At 42.5% G+C, this 22,566-nt stretch overlaps 1 protein-coding gene across 1 annotated transcript in view; it reads left to right on the top strand.

Moving 5' to 3' along the window:
- The window catches only part of METAP1D (methionyl aminopeptidase type 1D (mitochondrial)), a 111,845-nt gene that overhangs the window by 36,506 nt on the left and 52,773 nt on the right, over positions 1 to 22,566 (top strand). The window lies entirely within an intron of this gene.

Below are 22,566 nucleotides of genomic sequence, written 5' to 3'. Positions count from 1 at the left end.
ACCAAGCACTCCAACTCCCCGATTTTACCTCGGACACTTCTAGCATTTGTATAGAAACAGCTATAATTTCCCATACAAGTTAAGCCTGCAACTTTCCTCTTGCTATCTCGAGACCTTGTCAGGCAGTCCATGTCACTAGCCATGGTTGTCTATTTTCCCCTCCAACACCAAGCACTCCAACTCCCCGATTTTACCTCGGACACTTCTAGCATTTGTATAGAAACAGCTATAATTTCCCATACAAGTTAAGCCTGCAACTTTCCTCTTGCTATCTCGAGACCTTGTCAGGCAGTCCATGTCACTAGCCATGGTCTCAGTCGACAATTTCAACTTCTTACCACATGCCTGACAATTTAAAAGTGGCCCTCACACATGCAAAGGGCTGCATAGTATGAGAGTCGATCCTGCCGGTCTTGACACATTCTGTGAACAACTTGTAATAAATAGCTTTGAAGCTATTCCCATTTGCTTTGATAGTTCTGCTGACAATCTGAATTCTTAATCAAATAAACGCCACCATCCGCTTTTCCCACTGTGCCAAATTTTCCATTGATACAAGTGTCCTTTGAATGCTTTGTGGACATACTGACAGTCAACTTGTCATAGAGGTGGACATTTTGTCTAAGCATAAAACACGAATGTCCTGTTTGGACCATAATTCTTCATTTTGTTTGCTCAGTTCTCAGGTCTTCAGAGGTGCAGAAAACAGCTAGTACTTGGTGTCACCGGTTTTAAAGAATCTTGTAGTTTAGTTTTTCAAGACTTTTTTTCTTCTTTTAGCTGTCTGAATGATTAATGTGAATAGGAAAATACTGTTGACCCATTGAAATCATGTTGGATGACATCTATCGCTCATCTGCATAATGAAATACATGCTGAACATTAAACCTTTAAGGGAAGAAGCCTGTGAACCACAAATATTTGACTTGTTTAAATTATGAAGTAAAATGTAGGACATTTAAATCTAATCATGGTATTAAATATTGAGCTGCGTAAATTGTAATTGTCAGTCAATGAGAAAACATTAGCTATAACAGTTAATTTGACCTGTCTGCTTTTCTTTTTCTTATTTTTTTACAAGTTTGCATTGTAAAAATAGTCTGTGTCAAAACACACATAATAAATCCATATGTTGTTTTGTGGTATCACTTTATGCTTCACCTTAAGTTAGCAGTATTAATTTGCAAGGCTAAACTGTATTGATATGTTTTCATATTGCACTGTTATTTTCTTTTTTATTTTTTACTTTAATAAAAAAATTAAAAGGCAAATGTTCAGTAATTGAGATGGGGGGAAATCATTTTGAGTAGGGGTTAGGAAACAAAAGAATTTTCTGAAATAGGGACATAATTTGCAGCATTTTAAAATAAATGCAAAATTTAAGGCACAGGAGTTAGTCTGCGGGGGTTTCTATGGTTACTCACCTTCCAGCAGTTTTGCATTGATGTGTAAATAGGTCTATGAGTGATTTATAATTATTTGTTTTTTTGTTTGTTATGCTGGTAACCTGTTCCGTCTGATATAGCCATGCTGCATGTTTGGCTTTATGTGTATTTTAGTGTGCAAAATTGACAGTGATTGAGCCTTTCTTAGGGAGCACTTGCTTTTTTTTTTTTAGCCATACAATGATGTATGTTGATGGTGCTGAAAATATAAACATTTTTCCTTGTATTACTATTTTGATAAACGGGACTCTTATGCTAAAGAGGAGAATTTTGTATATTTTAAAGGAGGGAGCCCATTCTTTTATCTTGGACCTCCCTTCAAGCAGATTCTGCAATCCCTGTCAGTTAAATGTACTCATCAAATCAAATGCGACACACTTGTGGCTGAATATGCAGGCTATGCAGGAATAGAGCTCTCTGGCATGGAAACAAGCCCTGCTGATAAAGCCACCAAACTTTAGATGGCAATTGGACTTCTGTCGTGCGCATCTTCATTACACAGTATGTGGTTTGTAATATATATATAAAAAAATCCAAACCTCCATCAATGTCTTATCAAAGCCAGACAATGTTTTATCTGCTTTTGTGACGATTGAAATAAATGTTGCATAAGCAGCTACCACTCAGCTTTCCTTTTGCCAATTTAACAAGAAGCAAAAAGGAGGGAGATGCTTCTTTTTTTACTTTGGGGGAGAATTAATATTCGATTTTGTTGTGGCATGAACGATACCTTTAAAAGTATCTTTTTCATAGGCATGCTGAGGAATTTATGTCTAAAACTAGCATTTGTAAATTCTCTCTCAATGGGAGGCTAACCCCCATAATGTATAAAATTGTGTTTTCAGATGCCTGCTACTGCTGCTTATAAAACAAGATAATGTCGGTAATTAACCAAACCTGACACAGAGGAGGAAACACTCACTGCTAGGTGTCATTTTCAAACGAGACGTATTTTATTAAAAGATTTCTCTTGGAATAAATTGCTAACATAATTTATAATTTACTTCCTTGTTAAGGTAAAGCTGGCTTATGACTCGAGCGACTGTTATTGTTACTCCTGAACGGTACAACAGTAGAAACATAAAACTGAAATTAAGATCATGCAGAATTACTGTGGCAGGCGGTATCTTCTTTGGGTTGCTAACAGTAACTTGGATACGGAACAATTTTCATGCATGTACTATGACAGTTCAATTCCATTTCTGTGCAAAATTACTCATGCTCTCAATTTACGCACACTTTGTCAGGGTTTTCTATTCTATTTCTATTTCTTCGGCAATGTCTTCTTCTAAAAACGTTTGAGGGGAGCACAGATTTTATGGATTTAAAATTTTTGTTACATTATACAGAACTATTTGCAAGGCAGTTGCGATTCCTTTCCTATTTTGAGTTATTTTGTAGATTCGTATGTTGCATGCCCGTGGGTACATGGTGTTAGGAAACTCTACTCAGGCCCCATTCACATTAGTGAAAGTTGCATAAGTATGTATTTAAATATTTTCCCAGTAAATTGTGACAAGGACTGGTGCAATTTCTTATCTTAATTCCAATTCACTAGTAGGCGAAGGTTTGTGTATGTGTTTTAAAACTTAAATACTAAATCGCTTAAATAAGTTGAACAGTTTCCTGTCCAAATCAAGTGGTTTTTAGCTTTTCCTTCAAATTAGACTAAGCTCTGTTAATTCATAAAAGATTTGAGCAAAGCTGTAGGTTCTGGTTATAATTTTAGATACCTTCAAATTATGCCTCCCCTCCTTAACGGGAGTACAAGCAAGTTAATAGGAATGTTTCTTTTAAAAAGTTGAAATTTGCCAGATGTCATAAGCTAGTTTGAGCCAGCATTCCCTTGGTGTTAACCATGTGTGGTTTTTTTTTTTAAATTGCTCTGTCCAGCATTTGAGATTGATTTGTTTCATCTAACCAACTCGCTGTTCCACACCACACTTTTAACTAAGACTTTCTGTTTTTTGACGTGACATTTGGCAGTAGGAATTTAGGAAATGTTACCAAAATGAATACTGAGATACCAACACAGAATATTTGTTTTCCTAATAATCCTTTTTACTATGACGAACGTAAAGTCAGAAATGTTTTCATCAAAGTAGTGCCTGTGGTAGAAATGTTAAGAATCCTGGCCTTTAAAAATAGAAACGCATTAAATCTAGTCACACTTTTATTAATAGACAATGAAATCCCTTTGGTGGATGAATGAATGGAATAGGCATAGAATATTTTTGCTGTGGTTATATCTCATACGTACTCCCCAACTGTTTTAACATTTTGCTCAGTGAGGCACTAAATTAACTGATCTTACTGTCTCTCTCTTTTTGATGCAGCGCTGCTGGGGCAATCATCAGTGGAAGATTTGGGGATTTATTTTTAAGGGTGTAAAATGAGACCTTTCCTGTCTTTTTCTGTGCTTGTTAAAGTTGCACGGTATCAATTGCTATTGATAAAAGGAGGCTCTGAGCCAGCTTCCTGAAAATGCTCTGGGGCAGGGTCATGGTTTGTCATGACCCAGGCGCTATTACTTGAATGTTGTTATTATTGGACTAGAGTATCCTCAGGCCGTCATCCTTCCTGTACAGAGTTAGAGGTTCTGATTCTCCAGAGTTTTCCAGCTTAACTTCTTCTTGGGCAGATATGTGTGTGTGTGTGTGTAGAGTCTTTGGCTTGCTGAGTCGAAAGAACTACATTATTCCCAGAGATGTTGTGATCTCTGTATGTAGTTTGGATATCAAGTTGGGGGAATTAAAGTAGTCTGTGCTGGTCGTTGTGAAAATGACAGCTGGGATTTAATACAGCTATTTGCTTAGTTGCAACGACTTTTTAAAACCTTCATGTTACTGTTGAGAGAGCGCCTAGCCCAGCTACTATTGGAGTCGATGGCAAAACTTTGTATTCTTCTGTCCTGTGCAATTTCTTCCTGTCCAGAAGTCCTGATAACTTCGGGTTTTAAATGTGCCCTGATAGCTGCATCTTCCTGTGTGGTCTGTGAGAATATTCCTGTTGTCTGAGCTCAGTGGTTCCGTCCTGCTCCATGGGTGGCCAATTCACTGTGGCTTCAGTACCATGAGTGGGATAGGGAGCGAGGATTTGTGTTGCGTTGAGACAGGAGTGGGAGAGCCTGTGGCCGTGGCTTTGGCATAGAGTCCGGCCAGTTCCTCTTGCCCACCTCTGCTCTGCTTCCAGCTTCTTGGGCAGTAAGATAGTGCCAGACCTGCTCAATCCACAGCACTGAGCAGGGATCTGCACCCCGTGGCTCTGGGGTCAAAAGTGATTCAGTACAGAACCAAATGTGGCTCTTAAAAAGAAAAAGAAAATCAAATCTTAAAAAAGAAAATCAAATCTGTAAGTTAAAGTATCAGAGGGGTAAGGGGCCGCTAGAATGACCAGTATGTGAAAAGAATAGAAGACTGAGATTTTTATGAGACTGATTTGTTTATGATTTATGCCGGCATACTAGAACAATCACACAGGGTGCTCCTGTGTATATTTGTTACTTATTGTGAGGTCTCAATAATAACATTGTCCTAATAAAGAACTCACACAACAAGCAGTGTTTGGGCTGCAGAAGTGTACCAGGCTGACACTGTCACTTGCTGAAAAGATCGGTCACTCCTTGATTAACCCAAGGATAGAAGGATGGGCCACACATACACATGAATTTATATATAGTCAGACCTTTGGTCTATCTTGGTCAGTGTTGTCAAGAGTGACTGGCAGCAGCTCTCTAGGGTCTCAGACAAAGTACTCTCACATCATCTGTTACCTGAAACCTTTTAACTGGAAATGCTGGGGATTGAACCTGGGGCCTTCTGCATGCAAAACAGGTGCTCTACCAGTGAGCCACACAGCTCCTCCTTAGAATAAACTAAGCAATCACACGGGGAATCCAGATTCCTGGGGTGCTTTGTGGGTGGGAGCCTGGGCCTGTACTTTTGGAGGAGAGATTCAGGAATTGCTTAAAAGCTAATTGGCTCAGTGATACCCCTTGCATTCTAGGGACCAATTTGATCTCTGTTAGCTGCCTTGGTCAAAACCACAGATATACAGGGGAGGAAATAAAGGATAGATATTGAAAAGCAGAAATGTGTACTGTAGTGGTTAGGATGTAAGAACAGGATCTGGAAGTCCCAGGTTCAAATCCCCACTCTCCCGTGAAGGTTGTTGAGTGGTCTTGGGCCAGCAGCTCTCTTACTTTGAGCCTAATCTACCTGAAAGAGAATTGTGTTGGGAGGATAAAATTGAGGCGTACAGAGCAGTGTATGCCTCTCTGAACTTGACGATGGAAGGGTGGCACAAATATGTACTAAACAAAATAAATAATGAGAAGATATTATCTCCAGGATCTGCAAATGTTATTATTTTGCTCAGTTTTTGATAAAGATACAAGGCGAATCAACATTTTAATTCATCTAGGTCAGGAGTCCTCAACCTTTGTGAGTCTGAAGGCACCTTTGGAATTATTTCTTTTAGTTGAGTCATATTCAAATAGCATACATAAGGAACCAACAACACCCAACAGTATATATACATACAAATACAGTTGTTAAGTTAGACTCCTACTTGTGTACATTTAATTATCTAAGTACAAAACATTCCATAATGAAAAACAGCAACAATCTCTGTCGGAACAGTACAAATAATAGAACAAGGGAGAGTAAGAAATGTCCAGTGAAACTTTCCAGATCTGTGTAAATAGATCATGAGGTCCCGGATGTATTACGTCCCTTGTTGCATCCTAAAAGACATCTCTCTCCACAAGTAAAAAAACTGTAAAGCTTATCAGTTCATTCTAATTGGAAGCCACTAGAAGCCACAAGCGGGAATTAAGATTGCTGGGGAAAAGATCAACAACCTCAGATATGCAGACGATACCACTCTAATGGCAGAAAGTGAAGAGGATCTAAAGAGCCTCTTGCTCAGGGTGAAAGAGGAGAGTGCAAAAGTGGGCTTGAAGCTCAACATCAAAAAAAACTAAGATCATGGCATCCGGCCCCATCACTCCTTGGCAAATAGAAGGGGAAGTCGTGGAAGTAGTGACAGACTTCACGTTCCTGGGATCCCAGATCACCGCAGACTGTGACAGCAGCAATGAAATTAAAAGACGCCTGCTCCTTGGGAGGAAAGCGATGGTGAACCTAAACAGCATGATAAAAAGTAGAGACATCACCCTGCCAACAAAAGTCCGCATGGTCAAAGCAATGGTATTCCCAGTAGTCGTCTATGGCTGCGAGAGTTGGACTATAAGGAAGGCCGAGTGCCGAAGAATAGATTCTTTTGAACTATGGTGCTGGAGAAGACTCTTGAGAGTCTCTTGGACTGCAAGAAGATCAAATCAGTCAATCCTCAAAGAAATCAACCCTGACTGTTCCCTGGAAGGCCAGATAATGAAACTGAAGCTCAAATACTTTGGCCACCAAATGAGAAGGGAGCACTCACTGGAGAAGACCCTGATGCTGAGAAAGATTGAAGGTCAAAGAAGACGGGGACGGCAAAGGATGAGATGGTTAGACAGTGTCATAGATGCAATGAACATGAAATTGAGCAAACTTCAGAGGACGGCAGAAGACAGGAAGGCCTGGCGTGATCTGGTCCATGGGGTCGCGATGAGTCGGACTCGACTGTGCAACTGAACAACAACAAAAGAAGTTTTTACAGAAGTTTTTTCAAAAGTTTTTACCAAACGAGCATATAGCTTAATGTTTTTAATAGGAGGAAAAACCTGCCATCAAAAGTGAAAGCTACTAACAAACGCCTGTGGAATTTTGACACAGGTTGGTGGGCGCAGCCGCAAAATGGCTGCCCAAACGACATAAATTTAATAGGCACAGCCAATCAGATCTCTGCTCTACCGTGAACCTTGCTGGGAAACCTGGGTCCAGTCAGCCGTGGCCAACCAGAAGCCATACTAGGCAGGACCTCCACCTGGTCCCACCCACCTTCTAAAAACACATGATTGGCATCAGGAAAAGTGTCACTGGGAGCCATGGCACTCACAGAATCACATTGGGGATCCCTGATCTAAGGAGTCAGCACTAATGATTGTTGTTGTTCAGTCGCACAGTCGAGTCCGACTTTTCGCGACCCCATGGACCAGCTCCCGCCAGGCCCTCCTGTCTTCCGCTGTCCTCTGAAGTTGGCTCAATTTCATGTTCGTTGCGTCGCTGACACTGTCCAACCATCTCATCCTTTGCCGTCCCCGTCTTCTTTGACCTTCAATCTTTCCCAGCATCAGGGTCTTCTCCAGTGAGTGCTCCCTTCTCATTTGGTGGCCAAAGTATTTGAGCTTCAGTTTCATTATCTGGCCTTCCAGGGAACAGTCAGGGTTGATTTCTTTTAGGATTGACTGATTTGATCTTCTTGCAGTCCAATAACATGATAGCACATGTTATTAACAAAATTTACCTTTTCATGATATCTCCTCCCAGCAGATAAAGACTTGGGGTGGGGGCACCCTAAACTTTAGTGGCCACGCCACCCTGAACCTAAGTAAAGAGTTTCAAATGAGTCAGATCCTTTTATGGCATATTAACTGATGTCGGGTGATCTAGATTTAGTCTAGCTGTGTCATCAGGTTTTTTTATTTAAAAAAAAATGTTGAAAGGGGCTTTGAGAACATTGGCCGACAGGCAGGGTAGAAGTGTTTCAAACAAACAAATATAAAATGGTCACTTAAAAATATGTCACCCGAGCCAGTTAAATAAAAGAATGGCCACTAGATTAAGTAGTCTTGGGAACTGACTTAGGTCATGCGTGATACAAATTGCAATTTTGCTGCTATTTCTCCCATCGCTTTCCATTACATTTCAATTATATCAAATGTGTAAAGTGGTTGTTTTTTATTTACAGCTACCAAAATGCTAGTAATTATGACAGGGCTTTGTGTGGAGAGAGGGCCTCTCTGTTACGGAGACTCCTGAGTGTGTATATTAAATACAGCTTTGCACCCAAGCAGCATTTTTATTATTTCTCATATGATTGAATAGCAGTCACGTCTCTGTTCATCTGTATTACATTTTTATCCTGTGCTTTCTCCAAGGAGCTTGATGGTGGAGTGCATATTTCTCCCTATTTCCATTTTAGGTGAAGCAGGTTAGGGTAAAAGAAAATTATGCATGGGATAGAGCAGGTAGAGAAAGAAGTACTTTTCTCCCTTTCTCACAGTACAAGAACTCGAGGGCACTCAATGAAATTGCTGAGCAGTCAGGTTAAAAGGGATAAAAGGAAGTACTTCTTCACCCAAAGAGAGATTAACACATGGAATTCACTGCCACAGGAGGTGGTGGTAGCTACAAGCATGTGCAACTTCAAGAGGGAATTGGATAAACATATGGAGCAGAGGCGCATCAATGGTTATTAGCCACAAGGTATAGATAGGAACTCTTGGTCTGGGGCCAGTGATGCTCTGTATTCTTGGTGCTTGGCAGGGGAAACAGTGGGAGGGCTTCTAGTGTCCCTGGCCCCACTGGTGGACCTCCTGATGGCACCTGGTATTTTTGGCCACTGTGTGACAGAGTGTTGGACTGGATGGGGCCATTGGCCTGATCCAACATTGGCTTCTCTTGTGTTATGACTAGACCCAGGTTGCCCAGCAAGATTCACGGTAAAGCAGGGATTTGAACCCAGGTCTCCTGGTCCTACTTGAACATTCTACTACTATATCTTGTTTGCTATGTGAGAGAAAGAAAAGATGAATATCATTTAGGTCAGGGGTCACCAATGTGGTGCCCGTGGGTGCCACGGTGCCAGCTGGCACCTTTCTTGGCACCCACCGAGTGTTTTTAGAAAGTGGGTAGAGCCAGGTAGGGCTGTTTCCCAGCATGGCTTTTGATTGGCTGTGTGCAGATTAAAATAACATTTTTTTTCCAGCAGCAGCTGACACCACAGTGTTTGGTTTATCTCTTGCAACCCTCTTTCCCAGTGTATTTTTAATTACTCCTCTTCTCTCCTGCACTTGTGCTTCCTCTGTGTAGTTGGGTGTACCTCCGGTGGCAGCCATTTTGTGGTTGCGCCGTGCCTCCCCTGGCAACCATTTTGTGGTTGCGCCCACCACCCTTTGTCAGGATTTCAAAGGTTGCGCAGAGGCTCAAAAAGGTTGGTGACCCCTGAGATAGATGGGAGCTAATTCTACTGTATCTCAGATTGCAGCCCTATTTTGCTCCATAGAGCTCAGTGGGAGACCCCAAGAACTCAGCCAGGCCCCATGTCCACAGCCCCATACTTTAGAATGCACATTCTGGGTTCTTTTGCTTGGTGTGCCGCCAGTGTGTACCGTGGAAACTGTATGTTTGTGTGTGTATATATAGATATATAGATGGTGTTTTGGATACATTTAAACAATTACCAGCTCTATGACTAATTATTTATGTGGTACTTTTAATTTGCCAAGTGTCTTTCTTTTTGCCCTGTTTTCCTTCAATACTCACTGCAGGCAGATAAATATTCTCCTACCCCTTTTCCCAGGAAAGGGAACTGGAAACTGATTTGTGATCTTAAATATAAGGTGTAGAAAGTGCATCCATTTTTTAATACATTTAGGATTGAGCTCTGAGAGAATTGCGTAACACTAGTGACAGCTTGAAAGTAGATAGGGACGAAGACCTAGGTTTCCCAGATGAGTTTTCATTACTTAACCAGCTTCCCACAAGTTCGAACAAACATGGTAACATTTGTGGCCTTACTTAGAATTTGTGATAGGTGAATACTTTCAACTTTCTTTTGTGTGGTGAAGATAATTCTTGGAAAGCAGGGTTACCATATTTTGAAAAGCAAAAAAGGAGGACATATTTCCTGACTGACTACTTCAAACAAGTGATCACTATGACAAATCTCATTTTAAATACCTCTGCTACTTGAGCTGTGCTACTTGCTACTAACTAGGAATACTAACAGAGGACATTTTCATTTTTTAAAAAGAGCCCAAAAGAGGACAGACACCAAAAAAAGAGAACACGTCCTCTGAAAAGAGGACATGTAGTAACTCGATTGGAAAGTCTGATGCTTGTGGAGATCGGGGGAGGGGGAGTTGTCTGCATGTGAAGTGCCTGTTGCAGGAGGGGTGTGTTGTTTGGGGTTTTAAATCGTGGTGGTTTAAATTGCCTTGAACCAAGAGGAAAGGCAGGATATAAACCAGTGACTTGGATGGAGTGATTGTACACGTTAGTGGTGCAGAATGTTTCCTGCCGAATCCAACAAGCCCTGCGTGGATAGAAACGGTTAAGAAGATTCCCAGATCCTGTCTCTTTTGATGCCTCCCAAAATATGATCTGTTCACAAGGGAAAGAAGAGGGGAGGGGAGACTACTTCCTATCGGTTGGATCAGGCCTCAGGCAGCCTCCGGGGCATTGGAGGGTAATGTTTGTAGAGAGTGGGAGAAAGGGGGGTGTGTACCACATGTAAATTGTCTTCCTTGGGGCTACATATTTCTTCTGAGGGGCCTGTCCACAGCCACGATTTCCTGCCCATGGAAGGAAGAGGGTGGAAAAAGCATCTGGAGCAAAGGAGTCTCTCCCCACCCCCCACCCCCAGCTTGCTTCCTGTAAGTTAAATTGGAAGGCCTTGTCTGTGCAAATAGATTTCAAAATAGAGCCTGCCCTTTGACTGTCTCCATAATTGCACAGTTCTTGCAGTGTTTTATTTGGCTACCAGAGCAGTTAACCCCTGAAGGAAGGGACCGAGGATGGTGTGACCAGCACAGGGGTCCAGACATGCCCATGTTGAATGCCCCGTTGTTTCAAGGAGCCAAGACCCTCCTCCTGCTGCAGAATTGTTACATGCAGAAAAGTTGACTTAAGATACCCTAGCTTCTTAGTGTAAGGAGGTGGTATTAAACATCAAGGAATGTGTGTTTGGGGGAGGGGAGAGAATGTGTTTCGTGGCTTTGATGTAATCAACATCTGTCAACAGGCTGGATTTGCTTTTTGTTTAATTTCAAAGGCTCTCGTCTTCTTTTTTCCTCCCCTTTGCCCAATCAGGTTGAGCTTCTGCCCGAGGCACTCCCTGTGTTATTTCTTGCTTATGCCAAATGTACAGGTTATTGCTTATGAAACGTGAGCCCCACCATCATATGCACATGTTGCCCAGAGTCTCAGAGATCCTTTCATCTTCCATGGCGTAGTCTTCCAGCATATGTGCCACACTCACATAGCACAGATATGGCAATATCAGGATCACATGGGGTGTTTCAGGTTTTTCCTTCGGGACGATAATCTAGGTAGTTGTTTATCCTCCAACCCAACATTTCTAATTTCAGCCACAGATATTAGAACCATTTAATTTCTTTAAATGCCTGGAGTTGTAGATTAAAAACTTCCATATTGCATTTTGGGGCACAGGGAACTTTCTGAACTGATCTACTGTAAACTCTTAGGAAGTTTTTGAACTTTATATAAACTGAAATTAGCTCATCGTTAAACGCAACTAAAATTGCCCAGCATGGAAAGCCAGCTGGATTGTTCATTTGTTTGGGCAATGTTCTCACATACCAAAATGTGTACAAATCTTAAAACGGAATTTACCAGTTAGATTCAAACAAAATAAAACATGGTTTTAAGCAAACGGCCAAAGGATTTGTAATCCGGACCAAACGCTAGTGGGAAATATTTGGAGTAGGTCAGCAAAAGACTGTTGGAAAGAGCTAATGATGCAAAACTTTGTTCATTCACTGATCAGTTTTTCATATGTGCTAGTTTAGCAGGCCCCATTGTAAGAACCAGTGTGGTGTAGTGGTTAGAGTGTCAGTGTACACACCTGGGAGACCCAAGCTCAAAACCCTAGTCTGCCATGAGAGCTTGTTGACACACACCCAGCCTAACCAACCTCACAGGTCCATTGTTGTGGGATAAAATGGGTCTCCTCCGTGATGAAAGGCAAGGTATAAATGAAATAAATAAACTGGATATCACTTCATATTTTTTAATTATAATTGATAGTATCTTTCATTTTATATCACAGTTTAGTATTTTGGGGCTGCAGTGGCTCAGAGGTTAAGACATTGAGCTGCAGACCGGAAGGTCTGTAGCTCAGCAGTTCGAGACCCTAGTGCCGTGTGACGGAGTGAGCTCCTGTCTCTGGCCTCAGATCCTGCCAACCTAGCAGTTCGAAAGCAAGAAATGGCAAGTAGATAAATAGGTACCGTTTTGGTGGGAAGGCAACAGCGTTCTGTGCGCCTTGGCGTTTAGTCATGCCGGCCAAATGACAACGGAGAAGTCTTTGGACAGCGCTGGCTCTTCGGCTTGGAAACGAAGATGAGCACTGCCCCCTAGAGTCAGATTCGACTGGCGTTCGAGCAAGGGGACCTTTACCTTTTTTTAAAGTGTTTTACAGTATTCAAATCCATTGTAGTGTCTCTGCATGTACACACACACATGCACACATACATACATTATACATACATACATACACACACACACACACACACATATATATATATAATTAGCTGTTGCTTTTATTTATACTGTGGTTTCTGCTGTGGCAAATTTACAGGCGCTTAATTGAAAGGTTAACTAAACAGGTTTTAATAGCTTAATGAAACATGAGAGCACTTGTGCTAATGTGTGTTGAAAATAACACGGACTTCTAGTTATTGGAAGCTCTGGTTATTAATGGACTAGGCTGCAGCTCTCTGAAAACACAAAGCAATTATTTTTACAACTGCTAAATAAGAAACACTTTTAAAAAAAGGCATCCTCACCAACCTTTTCCCTTGAGGGCGGAGGGAGAAGGTGGCGGTGATGGAGGTGGAGGAGGAAAGCATCTTGTTGACCGGAAGAAAAGTCACATTATGAATTACTAAAATCAGCTTAATTAAGGGTCATAATGGAAGTAGACATAAAACTCCTTATGACTCAGTGGGTGAAATGGGAGCATTTCATTACATAGTGTGGCATGCGTGAACAGATAACAATTAAAACGGACCTGGAGTAAAGTGGCTAATGAATTTGGGGGGGCGCTGCCTGCTGTAAAATGAAAAAGAATCCCATCCTTGTTTGTCCTGTTCTGTGTTCATTCCCTGTAGGTGAATCCGTTTTAAAAGGGTAAGTATGGTTTTTATATGTGTGTGTGTGTGTACACACACATGCATGTGAAGGCAGAAAACCTCCCGAACACATCCTATATATTACTAAATACTAGTGTCAATATAACCGAAAGATTTGCCAAGGGCATCCATCCTCAACAAGACCTGGACCTGTTACTTTCTGGTTCACTGTGGACAGTTTAAAAAAGAAAACTTATGAGATTTTTTGTTTGTTTTGGACACCAGTAATTCTTATTACTGAACACTATGAGGATTTTATTTATTTGTTCATTCATTACAATTTGTGCCACAGATTTGCAGTCTACAAGGGATGACTATTTTCCCCATTTGTCTGTTTTCCCTATTTTCCTCACTTTCTGCTGGAAGCATCTTTTGCAGACTGTAAGTGTACCCTGCAACAGGCATTCAGTCTTGGCCAAACCTATGGGCTTCAGCAAACATCAACAGCTAGAGCTGTTTTACCAACACTCAGATCTCTAAATCCTTGTTTCGTAATTCTTTAAGATGTACAATTAAGATTCTGAACAGCTTGATGCACAGAGAAGCTGTCAGTTGTAGAATAAACAGGAGTAAACAGAATTTGCCAATGGCTTAGATGTGTGCGAAGTGGCTGTGTGTGTGAGTGTGTGTGTGTGTGAGAGAGAGAGAGAGAGAGAGAGAGAACATAGCCAGTTGCGGCTGTCTCTAGTGATTGATGATGTTGGTGTATCAAATTGGCTATGAATGCTGGAGAATAGAAAACAGAGCGTATATTTGAAGATTTTTTAGAAGTATATCATTTGAAACGAAAACATGCTGATGTTGAGCAAGCTCTCATTTGTTCTTAAGAACAAATGCATGCAGATTTCCTTTGTGTTTTCACACTTTCTTAACCTTAAGCTTAGGTTAGGGCCTTCAAACGGAGTGGTTTTTATTTTACACGTGGGTGTCCTATATGTTTAATTCAGGAACTTCTGTGTGGCACTGCCTAATCCTATCCTGGGCTGCCGATTAATGCAGCACAGGGTCTCTGCTGGGAGACAAATGAACCAGCTAGCTGTTAAAGGGCGGAAAAAATCCTTGCTACAACATGTGGCAGTCACAAGAGGGAGCTGGGAACTTGCTCCACAGGCTTTAGGATAGAGCACAAGCAGCTGGCCTTTCTTTTACCTCCCCACCCCCACCCCACCCGTCAAGCCCCCCCATGTAGCACTCTTGCACTGTGCTGAAGTAGCAGCACCACTGATACCTGCTGCTTTGATTGGGGAGGGAGGTGAAGCCTGCCCCTCCTCATGCCAAAGCAAGAGGTTTTGTGCCAGTCCCTGAAACCCGGGGGGCTGGCAGTGATCTTGTGCTCCTGAACCTCTGCAGAGCAAAGAACAGAGTCTTTAATTCTGACACGTAGTAAACAGCAAGTGGAAGACTCCCTCCCACGGTTACCTTATTATTATGTGTTTTTTGGGGGTGAAAAACATAACAAAGCTCTGAGTGCTGAGTTTGTGGTTGTTATCCAGAAAGAACATCTGAACAGAAATAGACTCAATTTTAAGTACCTAAAGCATGTATAACTTATTTGGCTTGAAAGTCACTTTACAATTCTTATTCATCTCAGCCGACATGATAGTAAGAGAGACCGGATCTATGTCTAACAGGGATCTGAACCCAAGTCCAGTCCTCTGATATTTGTACAAAGCTTCCTGCCATAGAACTTAAAGGTCTGCCGCTTCCTTTCTCTACACCCCCCCCCCAGCTTTGAATGTCCGTGTAGCCTCGTATTCTCAGGTACATTGGCAGCAAGTCACTTTTCTGCGAGGAGGAAGCCTCCCAAATGTACCTCTCTGATGAAAGGACTATTACAGCCCAATTTGAAACCGACTTCTGAGTTTAAAGATTTGGTCTGAGTTGACTTGTAAATGGATTCTTTTGAAGTGGCTTTTAGTTTAATCACACGCATAGGCAAACACACCCTCTATTACTGTATCAAGCAGCCAAAGATCCACTGGCGCTCTTTGTTCTGTCCCCGTCCAAAGACGGCTGGGGGATGCTGCCCGCAATTGGACTTCATCCCCTGTTGCTTAGCAGAGTAACTGGATGAGAGGACACGGGCATGTGGCTGTCATGAAGAAGAACAGCTTGTGTGAATTGACGCTACTGGTTTGCTATTGGTTTTCTTAACACTTTATTTCGTTTAGTTGAAGTGTTTATATCCCGCCTTTCATTGTGGCTCAAGCGGGCTTGGTAGTGGTGGAAAGTGCTGTCAAATCACGGTTAACTTATGACGACCTGTAGGCAAGAGACGTTCAGGGGTGGTTTTGTCTTTGCCCGCTTCCACGTAGCGGCCCTTGGTGCTCTCCCATCCAAATACTAACCAGGGCTTATGCTGCTTAGTTTCTGAGATCTGATGAGACTGGGGTTGCCTGGGCCATTCAGGCCAGGGATCAAGGAGGGCATACAAAGCACAATGTAAAAGGTACAGAATGAAACAGTATCCCAAGAACCCCCTCCTCACCTTTCTAAATGGAACCTTCGTAATCAGAGAAGAAGAAGAAGAGAAGAGATTGGATTTATACCCCGCCCTTCACTTGGAGTCTCAGAGCGGCTTACAAGCTCCTCTCCCTTCCCCTCCCCACAACAGACACCCTGTGAGGTGGGTGGGGCTGAGAGAACTCTGACACAAACTGCTCTTTCAAGAACAGCTGTGCCAGAGCTTGTGACTGACCCAAGGTCACATCAGCAGGTGCAAGTGGAGGAGTGGGGAATCAAACCCGGTTCTCCCAGATTAGAGTCCGCACACTTAACCACTACACCAAACTGGCTCTCAATACACCAAACTGGCTCTCAATACCAGTGCCAGCAGGCAACGTCAAGGGAAGGCCTCAGCCTAGGTGCCCTGTCGTTTGCCCTGCAAAGTAATTGGTTGGCTGCTGGGTGAGACAGGATGCTGGACTAGATGGGCAGTGGTCTGACCCAGCAGGGCTCTTACGTCCTTCGAGACCTGCAGTCTATACCTGATTAAAAGCCCTGGCAAATAAAAGGGCCTTGCAGAGCCTCCTGAACATTTCTAGAGGGAGCATCCCCCTCTCCACCTCTTCAGGGAACCTGTTCCACAGCATGGGAGTTACAATTGACAAAGCTCCAGTTGCTGCCAGGTGGACTACCTGGCATAAAGAGAGAATTAGTTAGGTGGCAACCTGAGAGCCATAATTGGCACATAATGAAGAGAGACTAGAAGCTACCCAACCCTGGCCACAGGGTTTACAATTTACATTAAATGCAACGTCCCCACTACAGAGGGTGTGTGCACGTGCAACAGAAGGCCAGTGTCGTTTGTTAGGCAATGGTCAACAGATTGGAAAGTTTGCTTTCTCATGCACTGTGCCTTTCTTGTAGTAGTATTTTGGGAGCAGTGCATGCAGCACTGAAGTTCTGGTATCAGGAGTCTCAGGTTCATCATCTTGCATAGAGAGAAAGAGCCCTGATAGAGACCATTCTTTCTTTTCTGTATGCCTGTGCTCCACTGGATTGGGGAAGTCATGGCAGAAAGGGGCAGGCAGTGACAAGTTAAAAGGCTGTGGGGGGTGGTTAGAAACACGTCAAAGTTCTGGAAGGACGAGGCGAGGTCAGGGTGTTTCAAGGCAGGCGTTGATGAAACTGTCGGAGGGAACTTAAAGGAGTAGTGGAAGGTGATTTGATGGGTAAGTAAAGGGGGGTTATTCCATCCATAGGGCATAGAAGCAGGTAATTGAGTTGGGAGGAGACAAATTGTATACTCTCCAGCAGTGTTCCCTCTACGCTGAGTTAGTGTGAGCCAGCTCACAGTCTTTTAGCCTCTGGCTCACACATATTCGTCTTGGCTCAGGAAGGATGTCTCCAGAGCAAACTAATTTATGGAGTAGCCAAATTGCTCGCTCACAACTTTAATGCCCGTAGCTCACAAAGAAGAACTTTTGCTCACAAGACTCCACAGCGTAGAGGGAACATTGCTCTCCAGCATTTCACAGGTGGGAATAAGACACATCCCTGTGTGTGAGTGTGCTGAATATGAGTAGAGGATATCCGTGTGGCTGGGCACACGGTGGCGGGGCCAACACCGTCCAGTCTCCAGCATGCCACAAGCTGAATGCGGGAACTGAAATTTCTGGCAAGTGGGTGGTTCCAGGCACCAAAAACAGCAGAGAAGGCAAAGACAAATGTGTGCACACACTGCACTGTGTGTACCCATTTAGAGGACATTGGTGCCGTGTTAAAGCTGAGAAAAACCAAGACTCAGCAGTAAGTACCTAGCTCCACATCAGGCAGCACATCTGTGGCACAGAACAGTCACCCTGTTTTATGTGAAAGGATGATTAGGTCCCTGCCCCCACATGCACCATCAAGAAAAAGAGGGAGCTGTCTTAAATTCACATAGAAATTACTGTTATGTATGGTAATACAAAACCTTTTGTATAGCTTTTTTTTTTTTAAAGGGGGGACTCACCTTAGTTCAGGGTTGGCTTCCTTTCAGGTAAGTGTGGTAAGAAGAAATACTAAATTGTCTCTGAGTGTATGCAGAGTTCTTGTCCCATACCACTGAACTCAAGGCTTCAATCCACACACAGAATTAGTGTTTGTAGAATAATAGCATGCCTCACACACACATTGAAACTCCTGCACCTTTCGATTTAAAAATTAAGCGCTAACCCCTGTAAGTAAACTAGAGCTGGAAATTTGGTTCCCCTCTAGCAGTAATACTTTTCATGGGTTCCTTCCATTTACAGCAACACTTCAGAACAAGTTTTTTCTCCTTGCAACCCTTAATTATTACTAATTTTTTGGTGTTTTTTTTATTTGTGTGCATGCGGAAGTCATGTCAACCTCTGCTGACTGACCCCTACTAGGGGCCTGAAGGATATTCAGAGAGGTGGCTGAATAAAAGCCTGCCTATGTCCTCCCGCCTCTGGTATTCCAAGGAAGTCTCCCATCCAAGTACTGACCACAGTTGACCCTGCTTAGCTTCCGAGATCTGACAAGATCAGGCTTGCCTGGGCTATCCAGGACTCAGGGCTCAATTTTTAATTATCTTTTTAAAGTAAAGGGAACCTTTTGCTTTAAAACTGGAACATTTGGAGGATGGAGTTTTTCCTTGGACAGGAATCTGTATGCCAGGTTGTAGTAGGGTAAGCAAATTGTATGTGGCTAATGCCAGGTGAAATCTGGGGGGCATGATTTGCAGGGCTAAGCTGAACTGGTGCACTGCACCGCCTGCCAGTGATGAGCAGAATGCATTATGCAACATAGCTTATTTGTTTAGTACACTTTTATTTTGTCTGTCTTCTAAGGAGCTCAGGGTGCCTTACATTGTTCTGTGTGCCTGTGTTTTAGCCTCACAACCATGTGAGGTAGGTAAAATTGAGAGTGTGTGTGACTGGTCCAAGGTCACCCAGGAAGCTTCTGTGGTAGAGCAGGGATTTGCACTTGGGTCTCGCAGATCCTAGTCAAATGGACTAACCACTACACCAGTATGTCCAGATCTGCCTGGCATTTTACACAGGTTCCAGACAGTCTTTAAAATTGCCTTGTCCACCCTGATGAAGAGTTCTGGAGCACTTACTCTCCTTGTTGTGCCTTATTTAGCTTGGTCCCAAAGAAGTTTTGTTTAGGTTTACTAGAAGCACTGTGATTCAACCGAAGAAGAGAAAGAGCAGCAGCCTGCCTGGACCAGGGTGTGGTTCTGGGTTGAGCTTCAGACAGGAAGAGAAAGTTCTTGGTGGCATTGCTGCTGCAGGACTTGGTGGTGGCTTGGATATAGAAAGAAAACTCAAGATTGAGAGCATACAAAACACAGGAGACAGCATCACCTCTGACATGAACCTATCAGGGACCCTAGTCACATACTTGCTCAATTGAATAGGCAGATTAGGAAATCCATCTTCACAGAATTAGGTTTGAGACCCAAGCAAGATATGCAGAAGGAAGCCTTAGCAGGATAGAGAGACAGGATTAGACAGATGTTGAGGAATCAAGAGGGTGTGTGTGTGGGGGGTAGCATACGACGATAAATTGTACAAAGTGATGGATTTAAGAAGCTCACTAGGTGGCCTGGGGAAGTCAGCTTCTTTCTAACTGACCAGTTAGCCATGAGGTCAAATGAAATAAGCGTTGAAAACTGTGCAGTTACACTCCCGAAGTGCTGCGATCAAAAGTGGTTATAACCATAAATAAGTTTGGGAGTTGTGTAGAAAATATTTGAAAAAGTCAGAAGCTGTGAGGACGAGATTTGCCCCTCTAGATTCTCTCCCTGGGTCGCCAGGGGCCACCCCTCTTTGGTGGGGGAGATGAAAAAGAAAAGAATCACCACAAAGAGAAGGTGAGATGATTGGAGGAGGCTGTAAAGAAAGGCCTTCTGTTATCAAGGAAAGATAATCTGGGTTTTTCCTTATTCGACATTATAAGATGGTGTAATGGAAGTTGCCTTTTCTTGTTTTTAGGAGCAAAGAGCTACTTTTTAGTGTATTCTCTTTGTAATTAACCATTAGTCTAATTAACCATCAGGCTAAGAATGCGGTAGAGTGCTGCCCCAGCTAAATTAGGGCGCCTGTTAGAGTGTAATTATCAGAGAATACCTCTTTATGGAGAGTGGGCCTATCTAGCTCTTCAAATGGGGCCTCTTTTGTGGTTCCCAATGGCTCGGTAGTTGTTCCAGGTATGGCAGAGGAACAAAGACCATAGTCCAAGCTGGGAAGAAGCTGAAAATACTGGTAGTCTGCACAAAGGGAAGAACAGACAACTATACACCTCACCAGAGACCATATAATATGAATGAACCAGAGGGACCATGGGGTGCCTGGATTTAGGCCCATACTGTTTCTCGGCCTCCTCTCTCTCCTACTTCCTGTGGCCTCAGAGAATAGAGAGACTCCCTAATAGAGTTCTGGTATCTAGCTCCCATCTCTCTCTTTCTTGAACTTTCTGTGTAGCTCATAATTCTTTGCATTTGGGGTCTTTATGTGAACCCGACTGTACACAGTAAGTTTTGCTCCCCTAGGACATCTTTTCCTGCATGAATCCTCCATGTCTTTGTGTGCATGGTGTATACAAATGAATTAGTTATGACCAGGCTCCTGGTAGATTTGTGAACTGCTGTCCAAGGTCTTAAGTTTGTATGAATCTTTGGGTCCTCTGTCATGTACAGGTGTTATGTCCTTACAAGGTAAGCAGTTATGAGTTGACGCCTAATATAAAAATCAACCCTTTGCCCTTTGATTACCAGAGGATATCCTCAATATATTTCAGGCTCGTCTGAGAAAACTGGATTGAACTCTCGCTTGATTCCTGTCCCATTTGTCTGTAGACTATACTTGTGGCGTAATGGAAAGTAAAAACTTGCCCATAATATGTTGGGCCTCTGCCGTCCCTCGAGGTGCTATACAAATCCAAGCAATTTTCCCTTGCTTGCCACTTGTCAAAGTCTGGAAAGAACATTATGAACCCTGCAGAAATTCTTAAAATGGCAGCTCCTATTCAGTCAGGCCTTTTGTTCTGTATTTTTTGGGCTCCTGAAAGGAATGTCCCACTGTTCTAATTAAAATAAATGGGTGACGGGCAGGCTTCTGTGTTTCATATGTTCTATGGAATACTGGGGGGGGGGGAAGCATAAAAGAAGCCAAATATTTTTATAAATGTAAAAGAAAAAATGTCTCTACCATAGCTACAAAGGCTATATTTTTGTGGAGGAAAAAGAGTGGTAGAACCAAAATGCTAGAATTGTTGAAGGAAGCAAACAAAATCAACATTTTCTAAAACCATGGTTTTTAAAAATAATTTAAATTGCTGAATGGGACCAGAATGTACAAATGAGAAAGATGTCTGAGTTGGTATGGAGATAACTGTACACAATGTATCAATGTGTCTTTTTAATTTATTTTGATCACAGCATACTTCTTAATATGTTTGAAAGGCACTGCAATAAAGGCTGTTGTAAGCCAGCAAACGTGGCTCCTTCCCTTATTTAAGAACTGCAATAGGTAATGATCATCAGCAAAATTTAATGCTTATGAACCAAATATGTTGATCCAAATGTGTGCAGCTTAATGTATGATTAGTCAGAACTAAGTCCTCCTGAGAGTAACAGGACTTACTCCCAGTTTCCACCATAGATAACAACCGTGTGAGCTACTTGGCCCAGTACAAGGAAGGAAGCAACAGGGTGAAATTCATTCAGATTTCAGAATGGTCATTTCATCTCCTTCTTCTTCTTCTTGAGTAGGAGATTGGTTGATTATTACTTCTGGTCTGACCCCAGTCTAGATATTCAGTACTTGCTACCATTCCTCATTGACACTCCTTTATCAAATTCTCCTTCATCCCCCCCCCCAATGTATTAACAATTAAGCATATTGGGTTGGACCCTATGGTCTGTTCAACCCGGTGCAAAGACACTCCCACCAGCAGAAGGAAGTGAGATGCTTTCTCCCAATGTCCTCCTCCCACACCAGATCCTCACATCACACCAGTACTTTTTATAGGGTGACCCCTGAACCATGGGGACAGTGTTTTGCTGGTGGTGGTGGGGAGATAGTAGGCTAAAGTGGCCAGAAACTTCTATCAATGGAGCTCTGCTTATGGATCATCAACTTTAACAATATCTGTGTTGAGGAAAGTATTGACAGAGATTGAAGGCGAATGAAGGTACAAGAGCAAATTGCCAAAGTGATAATGAAAATGAACTTCTCTAATCATCTGTGGACAAACTCCAGAATGGGTTCTTTACTGACCAGAATCTCCACATATATGCTTTGATTGACGGGATAAATTAATTTTTGTGGAGGACAGAGCACAGAGAATGTCATTTTTACCCTACAACAGACTGGTTGGTCGCTCGGACACTTCTCCTAATCCTTACAGCATACCGAATATAACTTTTGTGCTTGACCTCATTAGATCTGAGTTATTTAACTGTGACATGATATACCTTAATTGTTCCTGTTTTTTAACTGGAGTACTGTGTAATATAGATAAGTAAGGCACTATCATTTATTGTAGGGGTTAGTTTGTGAAAAACCTTGAGGCTTAGACGAGATGATCCCAAGGTCATTCCAGTGCTACTAGTCTGTCGATTGT

This window comes from Gekko japonicus, unplaced genomic scaffold, assembly GCF_001447785.1.
Source record: "Gekko japonicus isolate JY-2015 unplaced genomic scaffold, Gekko_japonicus_V1.1 scaffold66, whole genome shotgun sequence".
NCBI classification, from domain to species: Eukaryota; Metazoa; Chordata; class Lepidosauria; order Squamata; family Gekkonidae; genus Gekko; species Gekko japonicus.
This window is presented reverse-complemented; position numbering and strand designations above follow the sequence as displayed.